General features: G+C 45.8%; 1 protein-coding gene across 3 annotated transcripts in view; it reads left to right on the top strand.

Annotated features, from left to right (window-relative positions):
- The window catches only part of CDH23 (cadherin related 23), a 1,872,161-nt gene that overhangs the window by 1,832,475 nt on the left and 16,044 nt on the right, over positions 1–23,642 (top strand). The gene's annotated exons all lie outside the window — the stretch shown is intronic.

Here is a 23,642-nt window from a genome sequence, read left to right as displayed (position 1 = left end):
CAGCATCTCTCAATTTTCCTGTTCATCTGAGATCTTGGAAAATATAATTTTCTCAATCTAATAATATTATTTAACAATAAGGCGAGGGCTACACAGTGACATATGTCACACAATTGTAATTATCTGACAAGTCACGCAACGAAAAACATTTGTGCAATTTGTTTTTGACTTGCAGCCTCATAAGTATTTAAGAGCTCTGATTCTACTGTGAATAAAACAGCCAAGTTGCAGACAAGTTGCTTGCATGTTGCTTGCAACTTGTATTGAAGCCTATAGAAAGTTAGTCCTGAGTGACTTGAAACCAGAGACAGAGAATCCAACAGATTTGGAAACATATGGCATTCTGTGTTCTAGACTCAGTATGTTGTAGGACGCAACGCAACACCATAAGAAATCATCCATTAACACGACACGTTGTTATGTAACCCATTGCCCAGGACAAAATTTCCCATAAGGCCAACCTTACCTATGGCCTACGGCAGTGGTCCCCAACCTGTGGCTTGGGAGGCACATGTTGCTTGTGGACCTGTAATGTGTGGATCGTGACTGTCTGCCAGCTTGGTGCATAAGCACCAGGTCTAGCTAACAGGTATGAAGAGCAGGTCTCCATATGGTGACTTTTGTGAGTAGCCCCACACAGAAGAACAGATCTGAATGGGAATAACGTAGGAACCCCTTGATCTTGGTATATTGCCTCAATGTGATTTTTTTGTAAATACTTTGGCTGTCATTATACCAGTAATGGGGGCTCTGGGTGTCACTACTGTGAGGGGTGGGAGCTAAATGTGGCTCGTGACCTTCTCTCAGAGCTGAACGTGGATATCATGGTCAGAAAGGTTTGGGACCACTGGCCTAAGGCATAGCAGTATGGGGGACGTATATAGAGAAGAAATATACAAATATTTAAATATTTTTCAGTATTATTTTGAAAAGGATATATAAAATGCTGTTGTTTTAAATGAAATGTATATCTATATACATTAAATAAATTGAGCAGTACATTTATATTCCACATTTCTACAGCTTGCACTGTTTTCCTCAGTCACAAGGGGCAGCGCACCAGTTGCATACTACAGTGTCTTGCATCGCTACCCCTCTGAAAACATCTTGGATCCTGGGTGATAGATGCTGGGGAAGATGTGAGTGCAGCACCAGCTCTCTGCTTCTATCTCCACCGTCGTAGCTTCTAACTGTGTCAGAAGACGTTGGAAGGGGGTTGCATTAGTAGCAGTGAATGACACAAGTGCTAGGGGAAGGGGCACAGAATTATATGCTTTGGCCTAGGGCCTAGATATGTGTAAATCCGGCCCTGATGTAGATCTACCTGAAATCACACTTACCCAATAACCTAATTGGTTATACCATAACAAACTACAAGTGCACTTCGTAGAACTTAATGTTATGCACACTACAGTTAAAGCTAAAAATTAGTAATCTTCCTTTCCTTGAGTCCGAAGTTAGCATTGAAATGTAAATTAACTTGTGAATATATAGTCCAAGGACAAGCACAACCAGCTAACAAAAATCATGGCTCACAAAGAAATTCAATAGGACAAACTAACACAAGAAAAAATCTCCTTAAAGTGAACCTGTCAGGTCCAATATGCACCCAGGAAAAGACAAAAACCCTCACCGTGGCCCTGATCCACTCGTGCCTTGACTACTGTAACTCTCTATTAATTGGTCTCCCCCTAACTAAACTGTCTCCTCTACAGTCCATCCTTAATGCAGCAGCCAGGATCACCTATTTGGCTAACCGCTGCTCAGATGCCTCTGCTTTGTGCCAGTCATTGAACTGGCTGCCCATATATCACAGGATCCAATTCAAACTGCTTGTTCTCACCCATAAAGCTCTCCAGAGTGCGGCACCTCCCCTACATCTCCACCCTCCTCTCTGTCTATTACCCCACCCGTTCTCTACGCTCTGCAAATGACTTTCGTCTAACATCCACACAAATTCAAGGCTTCCACTCCCAGATCCAAGACTTCTTCCGAGCTGCACCAATCCTCTGGAACGCTCTAACCCAAGAAGTTAGGATGAATCATAACTTACTCAGCTTCAGACGCAGCACCCTAAAAATGCATCTTTTTAGGGCGGCCTATCACAATCCCTAGCCGAACTAAATTAACATAGTCCTTCCACAACTTCTCAGAACATAACCCCACATCAAACTCCATTGCACCCAAATGCATCTCAAGGTTCTGGCCAACTGGCCCAGGAAGCCATTATCTATCCCCCATTTCCTTGAGATGGCTGGATTGTTATTGTAAATAAGCACTTGTACCTTGCCCCCCTCCCCCATATCTCATTGTAGATTGTAAGCTCTCATGAGCAGGGTTGTCTTTTTTCCCTCTAAATATTGTATTTTCTATAACTGTTACTTGTTTGTATATGATCCTCCTGAATTGTAAAGCGCTGTGGAATATGTTGGCGCTATAGAAATAAATAATATTATTATTATTATTATTATTAGAACTACGAGCAGTTCTGGGTGCATATTGCTAATCCCTGCCTAACTGTCCCTGTATGCACTAGCGTAGATAGAGGGATCTTTAGTAAAAGTATTTCTAAAGATATTTTATCGTATACTAATGAGCGAGAGGACTAGTCCCCTGGGTGTTGGTTCTCCTTGCCAGTTGGCTCTATTAGCATGTTAGTACACCCCTGTGGGCGTGTTAACATGCTAATAAATGTGCAGCGTCAAAGGATGATCTCACTTACCTCTCCACTGCCATCGCCACTTGACACTGGACTTCGGTTAAGTGAGCATGAACCCGGAGTTTCAGTCATGCGCACTATGAAACCGGGTGTACGTGCCCTGACTTCAAACTGAAATAGTGCGCATGACCGAAATTCTGGGGTCATGTGCACTGAGCACTGAGCACATCCAGCGTCAGATGCGATGGCAGCGGAGAGGTGAGTGAGATGATCCTGTGACGCTGCGTATTCATTAGCATGATAGCACGCCCACAGGGGTGTACTAACATGCTATTGGAGCCGACTAGTCAAGGGATCTAACGCCCAGGAGACTAGTCCCCGCACTTATTAGAATACGGTAAAAGATCTTTAGAAATACGTTTTCTAACGTTCTCTTTATCTATGCTAGTGTATACAGGGTCAGTTAGGCAGGGATTAGTAATATGCACTCAGAACTGCTCGTGGTTCTGGGTGCATATTCCACCTGACAGGTTCCCTTTAAATAGGAATAATAAAACATTAAATATTTTAATAAGTTTGCATTAAAACATGACCCCAAAAAGAAAATAGAAAAAACTTATACAAAACCAAAATAAAAAATAAAAGTTGTGAGAGTGATCAGCTGAGAGGCAAGAGAATGAAGTGGCAATAGTTCCCCAATATGGAAAAATTATCCCTAAGCGCGCCTAAGAAAGGTCCTGCATAACTGTGGAGGTTGACACCCTAATAAGTAACACAAGAGATGGTGCCCCGCTCCTCGTAGTCTGGCCCTTGAAACCCCTGTTGATCCCTATATAAATCTATTACTCACTACAACAGACGTGCTATACCACAGAGGACAAAAATAAGAAGAAATTATTGTCAAGATGGATATGAAATGTAGTAATAACCCTGGAATATGCTCAAACTATATAAAGACATATCAATAGTCATTAAAATGCTTGTGCTGTCAGAGGACCAGTAGATCACAGATAAAAGTACTTCCCTTTACAGGTAGTTCAGAGTTATGGCCTCGGCATATATCCACTCCCAAATAGAGTTCATTAGGAGGCCGGGAGAAAATAAGGGAACTGATAAAGGTCCAGATAGTGCCAGCTGATAATGTCAACAATACCAACAAGCCAAATAAAGATAATTAATTAGGATATTTAATAACCACTAGTGATGAGCGAGCATGCTTGTAACTACTCGGTACTCGCACGAGTATCACTGTACTCGGGCTGCTCGGCGGGGACCGAGTAATCTCGCGATACTCGTGCTGTACTCGTGGTCTTCATTTCTGCATGTTGGCGCTCTTTTGAGAGCCAGCCCTCATGCAGGGATTGGCTGGCAGACCACTGCAATGCCACAGCCCTGTTAGTTGTGGAATTGCAGTGATTGGCCGGCCTGCACAGCGTGACCGAGCCTTTATACCGGCCGGCGCGCTGTGCTCTGCTCACAACTATCCAGACAGTCAGTGCAGGGAGAGTGTCGCTGATTCAGGGAAAGCTTTGCGGCCCTTTATAGTTAGTTCCGGAGCAGGGCTGCAAACAGTGTGACCAGAAGTCCTTCTCAGGACTATTCTAGTTGTATACAGGCAGGCAGGGTATAGCCAGGTCGGAGTACAGTAGCAGAGTCCTTCTCAGGACTATTGTTGCTATATACAGGCAGGGTATAGCCAGGTCGGAATACAGGCTAGTGACCAGAAGAGTCCTTGTCAGGACTATTGTAGCAGTATACAGGCAGGCAGGCAGGCAGGGTAGTGGTGACCGTATACCAGCCTTCATCATATCTGGGGCTGGTGTACACAGTGTAAAACAGTCCAGATAGTGTCAGACTTCTCAGTAATTGTCGCTCCTAAAAACCAGTTAGGTTCTTATTGCGTCCGTGCTTGCATTTAAAAACAGCACGTGTGTGGCAGTCGGTGGCAGGGTACAGGTGCGCGTTTTGCACAAACTATTATATAACGCACAAGTCTAGTGTATAATACACGTCAGTCAGCAGTGTCTGATAGTGTCAGACTTCTCAGTAATTGTCGCTCCTAAAAACCAGTTAGGTTCTTATTGCGTCCGTGCTTGCATTTAAAAACAGCACGTGTGTGGCAGTCAGTGGCAGCGTACAGGTGCGCGTTTTGCACAAACTATTATATAACGCACAAGTCTAGTGTATAATACACGTCAGTCAGCAGTGTCTGATAGTGTCAGACTTCTCAGTAATTGTCGCTCCTAAAAACCAGTTAGGTTCTTATTGCGTCCGTGCTTGCATTTAAAAACAGCACGTGTGTGGCAGTTGGTGGCAGGGTACAGGTGCGCGTTTTGCACAAACTATTATATAACGCACAAGTCTAGTGTATAATAATACACGTCAGTCAGCAGTGTCTGATAGTGTCAGACTTCTCAGTAATTGTCGCTCCTAAAAACCAGTTAGGTTCTTATTGCGTCCGTGCTTGCATTTAAAAACAGCACGTGTGTGGCAGTCGGTGGCAGGGTACAGGTGCGCGTTTTGCACAAACTATTATATAACGCACAAGTCTAGTGTATAATACACGTCAGTCAGCAGTGTCTGATAGTGTCAGACTTCTCAGTAATTGTCGCTCCGAAAAACCAGTTAGGTTCTTATTGCGTCCGTGCTTGCATTTAAAAACAGCACGTGTGTGGCAGTCGGTGGCAGGGTACAGGTGCGCGTTTTGCACAAACTATTATATAACGCACAAGTCTAGTGTATAATACACGTCAGTCAGCAGTGTCTGATAGTGTCAGACTTCTCAGTAATTGTCGCTCCTAAAAACCAGTTAGGTTCTTATTGCGTCCGTGCTTGCATTTAAAAACAGCACGTGTGTGGCAGTCGGTGGCAGCGTACAGGTGCGCGTTTTGCACAAACTATTATATAACGCACAAGTCTAGTGTATAATAATACACGTCAGTCAGCAGTGTCTGATAGTGTCAGACTTCTCAGTAATTGTCGCTCCTAAAAACCAGTTAGGTTCTTATTGCGTCCGTGCTTGCATTTAAAAACAGCACGTGTGTGGCAGTCGGTGGCAGGGTACAGGTGCGCGTTTTGCACAAACTATTATATAACGCACAAGTCTAGTGTATAATACACGTCAGTCAGCAGTGTCTGATAGTGTCAGACTTCTCAGTAATTGTCGCTCCGAAAAACCAGTTAGGTTCTTATTGCGTCCGTGCTTGCATTTAAAAACAGCACGTGTGTGGCAGTCGGTGGCAGGGTACAGGTGCGCGTTTTGCACAAACTATTATATAACGCACAAGTCTAGTGTATAATACACGTCAGTCAGCAGTGTCTGATAGTGTCAGACTTCTCAGTAATTGTCGCTCCTAAAAACCAGTTAGGTTCTTATTGCGTCCGTGCTTGCATTTAAAAACAGCACGTGTGTGGCAGTCGGTGGCAGCGTACAGGTGCGCGTTTTGCACAAACTATTATATAACGCACAAGTCTAGTGTATAATAATACACGTCAGTCAGCAGTGTCTGATAGTGTCAGACTTCTCAGTAATTGTCGCTCCTAAAAACCAGTTAGGTTCTTATTGCGTCCGTGCTTGCATTTAAAAACAGCACGTGTGTGGCAGTCGGTGGCAGGGTACAGGTGCGCGTTTTGCACAAACTATTATATAACGCACAAGTCTAGTGTATAATACACGTCAGTCAGCAGTGTCTGATAGTGTCAGACTTCTCAGTAATTGTCGCTCCGAAAAACCAGTTAGGTTCTTATTGCGTCCGTGCTTGCATTTAAAAACAGCACGTGTGTGGCAGTCGGTGGCAGGGTACAGGTGCGCGTTTTGCACAAACTATTATATAACGCACAAGTCTAGTGTATAATACACGTCAGTCAGCAGTGTCTGATAGTGTCAGACTTCTCAGTAATTGTCGCTCCTAAAAACCAGTTAGGTTCTTATTGCGTCCGTGCTTGCATTTAAAAACAGCACGTGTGTGACAGTCAGTGGCAGCGTACAGGTGCGCGTTTTGCACAAACTATTATATAACGCACAAGTCTAGTGTATAATACACGTCAGTCAGCAGTGTCTGATAGTGTCAGACTTCTCAGTAATTGTCGCTCCTAAAAACCAGTTAGGTTCTTATTGCGTCCGTGCTTGCATTTAAAAACAGCACGTGTGTGGCAGTCGGTGGCAGGGTACAGGTGCGCGTTTTGCACAAACTATTATATAACGCACAAGTCTAGTGTATAATACACGTCAGTCAGCAGTGTCTGATAGTGTCAGACTTCTCAGTAATTGTCGCTTCTAAAAACCAGTTAGGTTCTTATTGCGTCCGTGCTTGCATTTAAAAACAGCACGTGTGTGGCAGTCAGTGGCAGCGTACAGGTGCGCGTTTTGCACAAACTATTATATAACGCACAAGTCTAGTGTATAATACACGTCAGTCAGCAGTGTCTGATAGTGTCAGACTTCTCAGTAATTGTCGCTCCTAAAAACCAGTTAGGTTCTTATTGCGTCCGTGCTTGCATTTAAAAACAGCACGTGTGTGGCAGTCGGTGGCAGGGTACAGGTGCGCGTTTTGCACAAACTATTATATAACGCACAAGTCTAGTGTATAATACACGTCAGTCAGCAGTGTCTGATAGTGTCAGACTTCTCAGTAATTGTCGCTCCTAAAAACCAGTTAGGTTCTTATTGCGTCCGTGCGTGTATTTAAAAACAGCACGTGTGTGGCAGTCAGTGGCAGCGTACAGGTGCGCGTTTTGCACAAACTATTATATAACGCACAAGTCTAGTGTATAATACACGTCAGTCAGCAGTGTCTGATAGTGTCAGACTTCTCAGTAATTGTCGCTCCTAAAAACCAGTTAGGTTCTTATTGCGTCCGTGCTTGCATTTAAAAACAGCACGTGTGTGGCAGTCGGTGGCAGGGTACAGGTGCGCGTTTTGCACAAACTATTATATAACGCACAAGTCTAGTGTATAATAATACACGTCAGTCAGCAGTGTCTGATAGTGTCAGACTTCTCAGTAATTGTCGCTCCTAAAACCAGTTAGGTTCTTATTGCGTCCGTGCTTGCATTTAAAAACAGCACGTGTGTGGCAGTCGGTGGCAGGGTACAGGTGCGCGTTTTGCACAAACTATTATATAACGCACAAGTCTAGTGTATAATACACGTCAGTCAGCAGTGTCTGATAGTGTCAGACTTCTCAGTAATTGTCGCTCCGAAAAACCAGTTAGGTTCTTATTGCGTCCGTGCTTGCATTTAAAAACAGCACGTGTGTGGCAGTCGGTGGCAGGGTACAGGTGCGCGTTTTGCACAAACTATTATATAACGCACAAGTCTAGTGTATAATACACGTCAGTCAGCAGTGTCTGATAGTGTCAGACTTCTCAGTAATTGTCGCTCCTAAAAACCAGTTAGGTTCTTATTGCGTCCGTGCTTGCATTTAAAAACAGCACGTGTGTGGCAGTCGGTGGCAGCGTACAGGTGCGCGTTTTGCACAAACTATTATATAACGCACAAGTCTAGTGTATAATAATACACGTCAGTCAGCAGTGTCTGATAGTGTCAGACTTCTCAGTAATTGTCGCTCCTAAAAACCAGTTAGGTTCTTATTGCGTCCGTGCTTGCATTTAAAAACAGCATGTGTGTGGCAGTCGGTGGCAGCGTCAGGCTCCATATTGTCCCTGGATAGAGACGTGCATGATGGCCTGTAAACATGAAGTGCCCATTGTAAGGAAGTGGGTCTATTGTAGTATAGCCCTTAGGCAGGGCAGCCAAAAATTGGGAGGCTCCACATTGTCCCTGGATAGAGATGTGCATGAGGGCCTCAAAACATTGTTCCCATTGCAAAGGAGCGGGTCTCCTGTCGTTGTAATGCCCATTCAGAAAGAATGGGTGAAAAAATTTACCACTGGGGGTATACCTGAAACAACGGCTTAACTATTGTAACGGTCACCATGATGGCGCATGAGGAGAAGGAGGAGCAGTCCAGCGAGTAGCCAAAGTCCAGAAGTGTGTTACCATGGGTGAGTGGAGGTACATGGCAAATTCCCGTTACAAACTTTAAATTCCGCTGTAATTTGCTGTTGGTGTGTGTGGTGAAGTCTGGCCAAATCCAACCCTTGTTCATCTTGATCAGAGTCAGCCTGTCAGCATTTACAGTTGACAGGCGGGTGCGTTTATCTGTAATGATTCCACCTGCGGCACTAAAAACACGCTCTGACAAAACGCTAGCGGCAGGGCAGGCCAGGACTTCCAAGGCGTAGAGAGCCAATTCATGCCACGTGTCCAGCTTGGATACACATTAATTGTAAGGCACAGAGGAATGTCGGAGTACAGTTGTTTGATCTGCAAGGTACTCCTTGAGCATCTGGGCAAACTTAGGATTTCTTGTGGCACTACCCCTCACCTCAGGGGCTGTGGTATGTGAGGGGCTGAGAAAACTGTACCACATCTTAAAGACTGTTCCCCTACCTCTGGCGGATTGGACTTGTGCCCCTCTCGGCTGTACGCCTTGGTTGTCCACTGATTCCTGACCTATGCCGCTAGCGTTTTGTGAGGGGAATGCTTTGCCTACTTCCGTGACTATGGCCTTCTGGAACTGATGCATTTTGCCTGACCTCTCCGCCTCGGGAATAAGAGACATAAAGTTCTCCTTTTAGCGTGGGTCTAACAGTGTTACCAACCAGTAATGATTGTCGGCCAAGATGTTCTTAACGCGAGGGTCACGAGACAGGCAGCTTACCATAAAGTCAGCCATGTGTGCCAGACTCTTAACAGCCATCACTTCAGTATCCTGACCAACACGATGACTGAACATGCTGTCCTCCTCCTCCTCCTCCTCATCATCTACCCTGTCCTCTGGCCAGCCACGCTGAACCGAGGATATGACTGCATGTCATATCCTCAATTTGGCCAGAGAGTTGCTCCATGTCTTCATCCTCCTCCTCGTCATAGTCCTCCACTGCACGTTGTGATGAGACGAGGCTGGGCTGTGTGTTATCATCACCCACACCCACTACTGTTTCTTGCTCAAACTCATCGCGCTCCGCCTGCAATGCATCATGGTTGTTTTTTGAGCAGAGACCATTTTAGAAGGCAGAGAAGCGGTATGGTGACGCTAATAATGTCGTCATCGCCGCTCACCATCTTGGTGGAGTCCTCAAAGTTTTGGCGGATGGTGCATAGGTCGGACATCCATCTCCACTCCTCAGGTGTTATGTGTGGAGTTTGACCCATTTCCCGACGGCTTAGGTGATGCAGGTACTCAACAACTGCCCTCTTCTGCTCACATATCCTGACCAACTTGTGCAGAGTTGAATTCCAACGCGTGGGGACATCACACACCAGTCTGTGTGCCGGAAGATGCAAACGGCGTCTTAAGCCGGCAAGGCCGGCTGAAGCAGTAGGTGACTTTCGAAAATGTGCAGACAGGCGGCGAACTTTTACCAGCAGATCAGACAGCTCTGAGTATGACTTTAGAAACCGCTGAACCACGAGGTTGAGCACATGGGCCACGCATGGAACATGTGTCAGCTGGCCTCGCCTCAAAGCCGCCACCAGGTTCCGGCCATTGTCACACACGACCTTTCCTGGCTTTAGGTTCAGAGTTGTGAGCCAGTGATCTGCCTGCTGTTTCAGAGCTGTCCACACCTCTTCTGCATTGTGGGGTTTGTCACCTATGCAGATTAGCTTCAGCACTGCCTGTTGCCGCTTCGCCGAGGCAGTGCTGCAGTGCTTCTGTGTCGCCCTGGACAAGCCAGGGGCCACAGAGCACAACACTTAAACACCCCACACTCCCTGCAGGCATATCATAGTCAAAACACAAAATCCTTGTTGCCTTCCCCAGGGGCTGTTGTCCACACCAGGGTGTGGAGCCAGGCGGTTGGTCTCCACCCACCGAGGAGGAGGGAAAACACAGGCAGTGAGAGTTAAGCTAAGGAAGTGGAAGGAGGAAAGTAGTAGAGAGGAGAAAAGTGACAGCAAAGAGCCTGAAGTTGGTCCGGGTGTGTGGCCCGGACAGGACAGCAAGGTTGGCAGGATGTGGTGACCGTCTGCAGTGGAGGCCGATTGGAGTCTGCCGTAAGGACCGTGGACGGGTGGTGACCCGGCCGTACCGGACCGGTATACAAAGAGAAGCCAGCACCATTGGCAGAGGACTTTCGGATCCCGGCAAGGCTTGGTGTCGCCGTGAATTTGCCAAATCCGTTAGTGAAGGGAACCTCAGGGTTTCCAAACAGCCAAGTCCAGATAGAAGGCAACCGTACAACCGTGAAGGGGAGACACAGCCACCGCCAAGGGCAACCGTCTCCCAGGGCCAGCGCCTGTGGGCAAAAGGGGCTCCTCCGGCCCATATCCAGGTCGGGGAGCGGGTTACCGTTGGGAAACCATCACTACCAACACTTAACTTAGGTGCAGGGAGAGACAGTCATCACTAACCTGCAGGGAGGAACAACCGCAGCCGTCCGAGTGACCCGTCCATCCAGCCACTTGTTTTACCGTGAACTGTGTCATCATCATTGGGCTGAGTGAGTACCTCCGTGCCGTGCGGCACAGCGCTGCCCCTGCGACCCTGCACCTCATCAGGCCCCGCAACCCGCCTGTCATCCATGTCTACCCCATCACCAGGCCCCGGGACAACCAACCCCCCTACCCACGGAGGGGAGAAATAACAACAAAGCTGCTCCCTGTCACAGGCTCCCGGGATCCCCGTCCAGAGCAGCGGTGGTGTCCACACAATCACCACAACCGTGGGTGGCGTCACGGACAATATCCCCAAAACCCAAACCACCCCTTTTCACTCACGGGCGAGTAGCGCCGCTCGAGTCCCCGGGATCCGGCCATCGCTAGAGCCAACGAGCAGCAGCAGCCGTAGAGCAGCGTCAGCCGGACCCGAGCAGTGGGAGAGCGCACCGTCCCCTCCTCCGCCCGCGACACTTCCAGCTTGGGACTGGTGTGGAGGGTAAAGTGGATCAGGATGCGCAGGAGGAGGAGGAGGCTGAGGAGCATGACATTCCGGAGCTGTAGAGTGTGTGTGAAACCCTGACTGAGGTAGGGCCTGCAAAACTTGGTGTGTGAAGGACGTGTTCCGTCCCTCGCTCAGACTGGGTCCCAGCTTGCACAATATTAACCCAGTGTGACGTCAACGAGATGTAGCGGCCTTGCCCACATGCACTTGTCCACGTGTCTGTGGTTAGGTGGACTTTGGCTGAAACAGCGTTGTTCAGGGCACGTGTGATGTTTTGTGACACGTGGTTATGCAATGCGGGGACGACACACCGGGAGAAATAGTGGCGGCTGTGGACCGAGTAACGTGGGACAGCTGCCACCATCAGGTCGCGGAATGCTTCTGTCTCAACCAGCCTAAAAGGCAACATTTCCAGCGCAAGCAGTCGCGAAATGTTAGCATTTAGAACTGTGGCATGTGGGGTGTTGGCAGTGTATTTGCGCCTGCGTTCAAAGGTTTGCTGAATGGATAACTGAACGTTGCGCTGGGACAAGGACGTGCTTGATGATGGTGTTCTTTCTGCGTAGGCAACTGCAGGTGCAGGAGTGGAGGAGGCTTGTTCGCAGGCAGCATGGACAGGGGATTGGCTCGCATGCACAACCAGCGAAGACGTAGCAGTGACATCAGCAAGCACTGCTCCTCGACTCTGTTGTACTTCCCACAAAGTCGGGTGCTTGGCTGACATGTGCCTGATCATGCTGGTGGTGGTCAGGCTGCTAGTTTTGGTACCCCTGCTGATGCTGGCATGGCAGGTGTTGCAAATGGCCTTTTTAGAATCATCTGGAGCCAACATAAAAAACTGCCAGTGTCAGAGTTCCGGGTTTTCCAGTTTTCTTTTGAAAGAGCTTGCCCTTTGTTAACATGGAGTTTTCTGTTCTGTTGCCCTACTTCCTGTCCATCTGTTTAAAAGCCGCCCCTAAAGCTTAGTCCAGTGCCTGAGTATACTGCTTCCTGTGTGCTCCTGCCCTGCTGCTTTTGGTTCCTGATTGTTATTCGGATCCTCTTGGAAAACAACCGACACCGACTCTGGACTTCATCTGGTATCATCTAGCTGTGCCCGGACTCCGTTTGCCGTCTTTGGTCGGCACTTCTGCCCGGTTCCTTCCGTTTAATACCACTCTGGACTCACATCACGTACGGACATTTTTGGACTTACCTATTGCCCTTTTGTGTCCCGGCTGCTGCGCATTTAGGGCTTCGGGGGTGATTGCCAGACAGTCCCTGTATAGGGGTTCGCTCTTGGTGGTCTCCCTGGGGGAGTCCGGTGCGCGGTCCCGGGAATTCCCTTTCGCTCCGTCCCTGGAAGGTATTTCCTGTATTTATGTTCTACTGTGTTTTTGTTCCGTTTATGTACATATTTGCTGGTTGCATATTATAAACGTCTTGCACCAAGAACTCGTCTCTGGTTGTCATTGCCCTAACGCAATCGAAATCCTCAATACATACAATAGTATTACAGCCAGACTCGGGAAGACCTAACATTTGTACAGGCACCTTGTGTCGTGTTGTTCCGGGGAACAGTTGCCTGACGTCTGCCTGGGGCCACCACTCTGCTTCTTACTGCCTGTTGTGATGCTACGCCTCCCTCCCCCTGTGCACTGCTGTCCTCGCTCTTCATATCCTCGTGCCAGGTTGGGTCAGTTACTGGATCATCCACCACGTCGTCTTCCTCTTCCGCACCCTGCTCCTCCTCCTGACTTCCTGACAATTGTGTCTCATCATCGTCCACCCCTTGTTGAGATACGTTGCCAACTTCGTGAGAACGTGGCTGCTCAAATATTTGGGCATCTGTACATACAATCTCGTCATGGCCCACTTCAACAGGAGCTGGCGAGAGGCCAGAATTTGTGAATGGAAACGTGAACGAACAGCTCTTCCGAGTGTCCAAGTGTGGGATCAGTAATGTCCGTGGACGTGTACTCGGCCTGGTGGTAGGAAGGAGGATCAGGTTCTGAAATGTGCGGTGCAGTATCACGGCTACTGACACTTGACCGTGTGGAAGACAGAGTGTTTGTGGTGGTGCCAATCTGACTGGAAGCATTATCCGCTATCCAACTAACAACCTGTTGACACTGGTCTTGGTTCAAGAGCGGTGTACTGCTGCGGTCCCCAAGAATTTGGGACAGGACGTGCGAGCGACTAGATGTGGCCCTTTGTTGTGGCGAAATTAGAGCTTGCACACAACCTCGGTCTCTGCCTGCACCACCATCACGTCCACTTCCTTGTTCGTTGACAACGCCCTTGCGCATTTTGCAATGCTGTGCTGATGTGTATTCACTAGACTTGTGCGTTATATCCAAGTTTTTGCAAAACTCACACAAATGCAGCGGAAAGCTGCCACCAACAGGCACACACGTGCAGTTTTTAAATGCAAGCACGGAGGCACTAAGAACCTAACAGGTCTCTATCCAGGGACAACGTGGAGCCTCCCAATTTTTGGCTGCCCTGCCTAAGGGCTATACTATAATACACCCACTTCCTTACAATGGGCACTTCAGGTTTACAGGCCCTCATGCACGTCTCTATCCAGGGACAACGTGGAGCCTCCCAATTTTTGGCTGCCCTGCCTAAGGGCTATACTACAATAGACCCACTTCCTTACAATGGGCACTTCAGGTTTACAGGCCATCATGCACGTCTCTATCCAGGGACAATGTGGAGCCTCCCAATTTTTGGCTGCCCTGCCTAAGGGCTATACTATAATACACCCACTTCCTTACAATGGGCACTTCAGGTTTACAGGCCCTCATGCACGTCTCTATCCAGGGACAACGTGGAGCCTCCCAATTTTTGGCTGCCCTGCCTAAGGGCTATACTACAATAGACCCACTTCCTTACAATGGGCACTTCAGGTTTACAGGCCCTCATGCACGTCTCTATCCAGGGACAACGTGGAGCCTCCCAATTTTTGGCTGCCCTGCCTAAGGGCTATACTACAATACACCCACTTCCTTACAATGGGCACTTCAGGTTTACAGGCCATCATGCACGTCTCTATCCAGGGACAATGTGGAGCCTCCCAATTTTTGGCTGCCCTGCCTAAGGGCTATACTATAATACACCCACTTCCTTACAATGGGCACTTCAGGTTTACAGGCCCTCATGCACGTCTCTATCCAGGGACAACGTGGAGCCTCCCAATTTTTGGCTGCCCTGCCTAAGGGCTATACTACAATAGACCCACTTCCTTACAATGGGCACTTCAGGTTTACAGGCCCTCATGCACGTCTCTATCCAGGGACAACGTGGAGCCTCCCAATTTTTGGCTGCCCTGCCTAAGGGCTATACTACAATAGACCCACTTCCTTACAATGGGCACTTCAGGTTTACAGGCCATCATGCACGTCTCTATCCAGGGACAATGTGGAACCTCCCAATTTTTGGCTGCCCTGCCTAAGGGCTATACTATAATACACCCACTTCCTTACAATGGGCACTTCAGGTTTACAGGCCCTCATGCACGTCTCTATCCAGGGACAACGTGGAGCCTCCCAATTTTTGGCTGCCCTGCCTAAGGGCTATACTACAATACACCCACTTCCTTACAATGGGCACTTCAGGTTTACAGGCCCTCATGCACGTCTCTATCCAGGGACAACGTGGAGCCTCCCAATTTTTGGCTGCCCTGCCTAAGGGCTATACTACAATAGACCCACTTCCTTACAATGGGCACTTCAGGTTTACAGGCCCTCATGCACGTCTCTATCCAGGGACAACGTAGAGCCTCCCAATTTTTGGCTGCCCTGCCTAAGGGCTATACTACAATAGACCCACTTCCTTACAATGGGCACTTCAGGTTTACAGGCCCTCATGCACGTCTCTATCCAGGGACAACGTGGAGCCTCCCAATTTTTGGCTGCCCTGCCTAAGGGCTATACTACAATAGACCCACTTCCTTACAATGGGCACTTCAGGTTTACAGGCCATCATGCACGTCTCTATCCAGGGACAATGTGGAGCCTCCCAATTTTTGGCTGCCCTGCCTAAGGGCTATACTATAATACACCCACTTCCTTACAATGGGCACTTCAGGTTTACAGGCCCTCATGCACGTCTCTATCCAGGGACAACGTGGAGCCTCCCAATTTTTGGCTGCCCTGCCTAAGGGCTATACTACAATAGACCCACTTCCTTACAATGGGCACTTCAGGTTTACAGGCCATCATGCACGTCTCTATCCAGGGACAATGTGGAGCCTCCCAATTTTTGGCTGCCCTGCCTAAGGGCTATACTATAATACACCCACTTACTTACAATGGGCACTTCAGGTTTACAGGCCCTCATGCACGTCTCTATCCAGGGACAACGTGGAGCCTCCCAATTTTTGGCTGCCCTGCCTAAGGGCTATACTACAATAGACCCACTTCCTTACAATGGGCACTTCAGGTTTACAGGCCATCATGCACGTCTCTATCCAGGGACAATGTGGAGCCTCCCAATTTTTGGCTGCCCTGCCTAAGGGCTATACTATAATACACCCACTTCCTTACAATGGGCACTTCAGGTTTACAGGCCCTCATGCACGTCTCTATCCAGGGACAACGTGGAGCCTCCCAATTTTTGGCTGCCCTGCCTAAGGGCTATACTACAATAGACCCACTTCCTTACAATGGGCACTTCAGGTTTACAGGCCCTCATGCACGTCTCTATCCAGGGACAACGTGGAGCCTCCCAATTTTTGGCTGCCCTGCCTAAGGGCTATACTACAATAGACCCACTTCCTTACAATGGGCACTTCAGGTTTACAGGCCATCATGCACGTCTCTATCCAGGGACAATGTGGAGCCTCCCAATTTTTGGCTGCCCTGCCTAAGGGCTATACTATAATACACCCACTTCCTTACAATGGGCACTTCAGGTTTACAGGCCCTCATGCACGTCTCTATCCAGGGACAACGTGGAGCCTCCCAATTTTTGGCTGCCCTGCCTAAGGGCTATACTACAATAGACCCACTTCCTTACAATGGGCACTTCAGGTTTACAGGCCATCATGCACGTCTCTATCCAGGGACAATGTGGAGCCTCCCAATTTTTGGCTGCCCTGCCTAAGGGCTATACTATAATACACCCACTTCCTTACAATGGGCACCCTTCAGGTTTACAGGCCCTCATGCACGTCTCTATCCAGGGACAACGTGGAGCCTCCCAATTTTTGGCTGCCCTGCCTAAGGGCTATACTACAATAGACCCACTTCCTTACAATGGGCACTTCAGGTTTACAGGCCATCATGCACGTCTCTATCCAGGGACAATGTGGAGCCTCCCAATTTTTGGCTGCCCTGCCTAAGGGCTATACTATAATACACCCACTTCCTGACAATGGACACTTAATGTTTTGAGGCCCTCATGCACGTCTGTATGCAGGGGCATTGGTGAACCTCACAATTTTGGACTGCCCTGGCAAAGGAAAATACTACAAAGACTCACTTCCTCAAAATGGGCACATTAGACTCAAGAGGCCTTCATGTACGTCTCTTCTCAGGGACATCGGAGTGCCACACAATGTTTTCACGTAAAATCTTTCATGTATTAATCTCAAAAAGTAACAAACACCAGCTCTATCTCACTATTGGGTATGTGCCCTTAACATTTCCGCCATGAAAAATCATTTTGGGGTCATTTTGGAAGGTTTTCTGGTGAGTCCGTAAAAATGGCGTAAAACGCGGACAAAATTGTTCACAGCTGTGACTTTTCAGTGATAAATGCTTCAAGGGGTCTTCCCCATGCTGTTGCCATGTCATTTGAGCACTCTTCTGAGACTTTTGTGACATTTTTAGGGTTTCTCCATGCTGCCGGGGGGTCATTTCACAAAAATACTCGGGTCTCCCATAGGATAACATTGGGCTCGTTGCTCGGCCCGAGTACACGAGTATCTTGGGAGGCTCGGCCCGAGCTTCGAGCACCCAAGCTTTTTAGTACTCGCTCATCACTAATAACCACCAATCAATACGGACCCCGCTGCCTCAAGGCTACACAGTGTGCACACATGAAATAACATAGCTCAAATTGAAATAAAAAACATTTCCTTGGGAAGGTATATAGTGCCACCTTTAGATGCTAAATAAAGAAAACAACCGTTAAGACAAATTTTAGCCTTCCTTTTCATCCCACGGTATCAAGGGACATAACTAGCAAAATAAAGTGGTGGAAATTATGTAATACAGTAATTAGGGATGATCGAATACTTCGATTATTCGGCTTCGCAAATATTTTCCGAATACTTCGCCGCTATTCGACTATTCGTGAGTATTCGATGCGCAATGTAAGTCTATAAGAAACCCGAATAACAACTATTCGGTACTATTCCCATAGACTTACATTGCGAATCGAATAGTAGAATAGCGGCGAGGTATTCGGAAAATATTCGCGAAGCTGAATAATAGAAGTATTCGATCATCCCTAGTAATAATGGATGCTTTAACCACATCAGTGCCAAATGCCTGTAATGATGAATAGACATAGAAGTGAAGACCAGGAAGCTTGTTATGGATCTCTTATAAAGATGTGTTGCACTCTCAAGAAATTGAAAATGATCGTGCTAAGTGTGTTCTCAGAAAGGGGAAAGGACACAAACCTTTAATAGATAAGAATAGGGAATCACAGACTTTATACTGGAAACAATTAGTGATAAGCGAGCACTAAAATGCTCAAGTGCTCAGTACTCAAATCGACCAGGTCGGATGCTCGGATGGGCTCCAAAGAGTACAATGAAAGTCAATGGGAAACTCAAGCATTTTTCCATAAGGCCCTAACAGGAGACCTGGGTTGCAGGAAAACTGCTGATATAGATGTTAACAGTGCTCAAATGGAATAAGAATAGCATGGGGAAGATGCCTGGATGCATTTGTCGCTGCTGGGAACAATGTTGTCACAGTATTACACCACTTTTAAGGACTGACAATAAAATATATTTTACTGGAAAAAGTGTGAGGAAACATTATTTTCTGTATAAGACTTGTATATAAGGCAAATTTAAAAAGAGAAAACAAAAACGCCTCCTGCACATCTTAATAGCTGAGACATCTCTCTCCGTATTTACCCATCGCATATGACTACAGTATGGGGAAAATAAAACTACACCCACTGGTAGTCACCGGTAATTGAAATTTTAACATTTTACTACATTATCTGGCCATGTTGTGTGTGTGTGACAAGGTCAGACACATCCTGTTTAATTTATGAAGGAGGGACGCTAAACCTCACAAAGCCTATGTGGACAATGCAAGAACTACCAAATATTAGAAGGAAAAGGGACTCCGATATATCCTGTATTAGGCATAAAGGAGATCCTCATACACATTCTGTTAAAATTGTTAGGTAGTGGGACATGTGTATCACCCGTGTGCTATGCGTGTGCCATCCGTGTGTACGTATCTCTGGTACATGTGCTGTCCGAGTAACATGTACAGGGAGAAAATACATGACACTGAAATTAACTTTTTTATGTGTTAAAGATGTGCAAAGATAGATAGATGGATAGACAGAGAGATAGATAGATAGACAGACAGATAGATTACAGCTATTAACCAGATAAATAAATAACTAAAAGAAAAAAACAATGAGGGTTCCCAGCAAGGTAAAGCAGACAGCAGTGGGCTGATATTGTCAGGCTGGAAAGGTCCATGGTTATTGGGCCTGTCCCAGCCTAAAAATCGCAGCCCACAGCAGCCCCCGAATTGGCACATCACAATAGATGTACCAATTCTGGAACATCGCCTTGGCTCTTCCCAATTGCCCTGGTGTCATGGCAATTAAGTTAATAGTACTTGGGTGCGATGTTAGCTGTGTAGTGTCAGCTGGCATCAAGCCCTGATGTTAGTAATGGTAATCTTAAAAAAAGACAAACACACAAATATAATTCATTTCAATAAACACTCTCCGAAACTTTCCCTCATTTACCATTATATAAAAAAAAACATGCAGCTCTGCTGTAGTCCAAAAAAGGATATCTGAAGAAACCCACAAGCATACAAACAAGACACCTACCCTTGCTCATCACTTTATTCAAAAGAAAAAAAATTCACAGCTAATCTGACATAATCCAGAGAGAATTCCACAAATTCTATGGAGCATCGTTCTAACACTCCATAGACTTTGCTTAAAGGCAATTCTGGGTCACGATGCGCTGCATAAGACCTGTCACCTCTGAAGAGCAGTGACATCAGTAAAATTACCGCTGCATCAGAGGCGTCGGGTCTCACGCACAGTGCAGCGTGATCTGGCGTGACCTAGGACCTGGTGACCGTGATTAGCGATAACATCAGTAATCTTACCGCTGTTCAGGGTTGCCAAGTCACCAGACCACTCTGGGTCACACTGTGCTGCACGAGAACTGGCATCTCCGATGAGCGGTGATGTCACCGCTGTTCAGAGGCACTGTGTCTCCCACAGCGCAGTGTGCATCCGGAGTGACCTGATGACCTGGTGATCCTGAACAGCAGTAACGTTACTGATGTCATCGCTTTTCAGTGGAGCCGCGTCTCATATCGAATATGTTAACGCTATATAAAAATAAAGATTTATTTAAAGATTTAATGGTGAAGACAAAAGAGCTGTCTGAGAATATTAGAACTGCTATGTTTAGTAAAGACAAGACTTCCAAAGGGTATAAGGCCATCTCCAAAGGCCATGGTATCCCAGTTTAAACAGTGTGCAATGTTATTAAAACCTCTTCCAAGCATGAAACCCCTAAGAATCTCCTTGGACGTGCAGGAAAGAGGGAAATTGACAAGAGATGTCTTCGAAGGTTGGTGCGAATGGTGGAAAAACACCACATCAAACATCCAAAGACATGAAGACCAACCTGGGACAGTCTAGGTTCGTGGCTTCAACAAGTTCCATTCACTGCATACTAAATCAAGCAGAGCTTTATGGGCAAAGGCCACGGAAGTAACTATTGCTGAAGAAAAGACATAAAAAGTAACAACTGATCTTGTTACAGAGTACCTTGACAAACCACAATCCTTCTGGGAAAATGTTCTGTGGACAGATGAAACAAAAATAGACCGTTTTGGCAATGCAAAGCAAGAGTTAGTGTACAGATGGCACAATGAAGCTTATAAAGAAAAGAACACCCTACCAACAGTTAAGCATGGTAAAGGATCCATAATGCTGTGGTGTTGCTTTGCTGCGTCTGTTACTGGTGGCCTTAACCATTTCCCATGAATTATGAAATCAGAGAATTATCAAGAGATTTAAGAGCAAAATGTCCTACCCAGTGTAAGGAAACTTGGTTTCAATCAAAGATCATGGGTCATCCAACAAGACAATGACCCAAAGCACACATCCAAACGTACACAGGAATGATTGAAAAAGAAAAAATGGACTCTTTTAAAATGGTCAGCAATGAGTCTTGGCTGCAAATCCCATTGAAAATCTGTGGAGTGAGCTGAAATCTGCCATTGGAAAAAACAGCTCTGCAAACATTCCAGAGCTTGATGAAACTGCAAAGGGAGAGTGGGAGAAAATACCAGCTGAGAAGTGCAAGAAGCTTATAGATAGCTACAAGAAATGTTTGGAGGCTGTCATCAATGCCAAAGGGTGTGCAACCAAATATTAATTATTGATGCCTTTATTGCTGCACTTGCTGTTTATTTGGTTTCTTCTTTGAAATTTCCACATGTAAGTTAACAATGTTTTATTGTTGTATTTGTTGTATTAAGTTAGACCACTAATTAAAAATCCTTAGGATATATCTTTGGTACATTTTCATTTATTTCTGAAGATATTGTACAGTCTATGAAAAAAATGAAGGGGTGCCAATAATGGTAAGCAGCACTGTGTGGCAGGTAATCCCCTCATGTTGATTGGCTGTCTATCAGCCATGAAATATGTTGGGTGGTGACGAGTATGATCACAGGTACTATCGAGTAACAAACGTACCAGAGCACCCAGATGCTCTATCGTGTATCAAGCAGTGGCGAGTATGCTCGCTCATTAATTACATAGTTACATAGTCATACATACATCATTTTCTAGACAATAATCTTGGCTATCTCATACATAAATTTGACTTGCAGCTATTTAGCATATGACTTGTTTGCAGATTCTTCTCATATCACTGCATTGTTACTGTTTTGCTCCTGGTGGAAAAATCTTTTTCTTCTTATATACTTCACATTACAACCTTTTTTCACATTCCCTAATAGCTCAGTGTGGTATTAGGCCTATTCCCAAGGTAAAGGTCACTGGTTTAAATTAAGAAGTAGCCATGAAGAAGATTTCTGAAGAAAAGAGAAACAGTATTAACCAGCTCATCAAGAGCAGTTGCTCGGCCAAGATAATTGACAAATTGTGAGTACCATGACAGTTGGAAGAGTACGAAATAAAGTCCATACATCCATTCATAAATAAAGAGGTAATATTGGAGATATTGGAGTCAACAAGGTGGCTCATCACAAGGTCTATCAATTCTGGTGAGGCAAACACAGCAGTGAAGGTGGCTCGTATGCTTTGTAATAGTAAGATCACAAATTTCTATGCAAGCACCAATGTGATGCACATTAAACAAGTCTGGAAACTTGGCCCAAAAATGGTGCAGAAGCCTCAACTTCATTATTGTCATAATAAGCATCGGCTCACGTTTGCAAAAAGCATGAACAGTGGACAGTAAATGATTGGAAACGGTTGATTTGGTACAGTGAGTTGAAAGTCAATAGACAAGGCTTTGATAAGTGCAAAGGTGTCTGGATGAAACAAGAGAAAAAGGTTGTAATGGATTGAGAAATTGAATAAACTGTCAAGTTTGGTGGGGACGCCTGATGATTAGGGGTTGTTTCACAGCCAAAGGCGTTGGATACTTAATACTGGATTGATGGTGGTCTCAATGCTGAGCTAAATGTGAATATCCTATAAGATGAGTTACTTCATACACTCAAGTACTATGAGTATAAAGAGGATGACATAGTGCCCCAGCACGACAATTATCCAAAGCATACGTTGAGATTGGCGCAGAAATGGTTCAATGTCAGTAGAGTAGAGGAGCTGGATTGGCCCCCGAGTCCATACACCTCAACCCAATCGAACACTTGTGAGTAGAGTTGAAGAAAAAGCTGTATACATACCCAAGTGAGTCGACTAGTATGCAAAAACAGTGAGAACATGTAGAAGAGACCTGTGATCAGATTTCGGTTAACATGCTTGAGTTCAGGTAGTGTTGAAAGCCAAAGGTGGATTTACAAAATACTAACAAAATAATAAAAAATAAAATTTAGATTTTTGCAAGCAAAACAGTAAAAATGCAAGTGGCATGATAAGATTCTGCATAACTAATCATATGCTAAATAGTTGCAAGTCAAATTTATGTATGAGATAGCCAAGAACATTGTCTATAAAATGAAGATAGTCTCATGGTCGAAGTTGTCGATTGTGAGATATGGAACCCGAAATTCAAAAGTTCAAAATATTGTTACCCTTTTGCTCATCACTGTATATCTGGCAAGGGAAATTTTAGCCATTTTTTTTCCACTTTTGTATTCCTAATACTGGAGAATTACATTTTAAAATGTTTCTCAAACACCTTCTCTTATTAAAACCAATGGGTTATGTTTTCATGGTATCTAATAGTTGGATTTCAAATGACTTGATCAAAATCAAGCAGATATAATTTATTATGTAGATGCCAGTTAAGATAAAAAAAAAAAAAATAAAAAAATATTTTGATTCCAGTTTTCTTGAGCTAGTATAAGGTAATTTATTTATGATTATAGAAAAAAAAATCCCTATTTCCACAGCCAACCAGCAGTTCTGTCGGGCTAGTCTTACTATCTTCAATTTTTCCAACTGACTCAACCAAATCCATATAGCTCAGGCCATTGAATCAGCTCAATAGACGCTTTAGTGAGGTTGATGGAACTGACTAATTAGAGTCACCAGCTGGAAAAAAAAGTGGCTGGATCATTTGAGAATTACTGGATCATTTTTTTCCTGGCATGTCCTAATCAGACTCAGTAGGATCAGTTTTATGGACCATCTTAACTCATTCCCACTCATCCATTC

This window comes from Anomaloglossus baeobatrachus, chromosome 5 (genome assembly GCF_048569485.1).
Source record: "Anomaloglossus baeobatrachus isolate aAnoBae1 chromosome 5, aAnoBae1.hap1, whole genome shotgun sequence".
Lineage (NCBI taxonomy): Eukaryota > Metazoa > Chordata > Amphibia > Anura > Aromobatidae > Anomaloglossus > Anomaloglossus baeobatrachus.
Note: the sequence above shows the minus strand (reverse complement) of the source record. Positions and strands in the feature narration are given on the sequence as shown.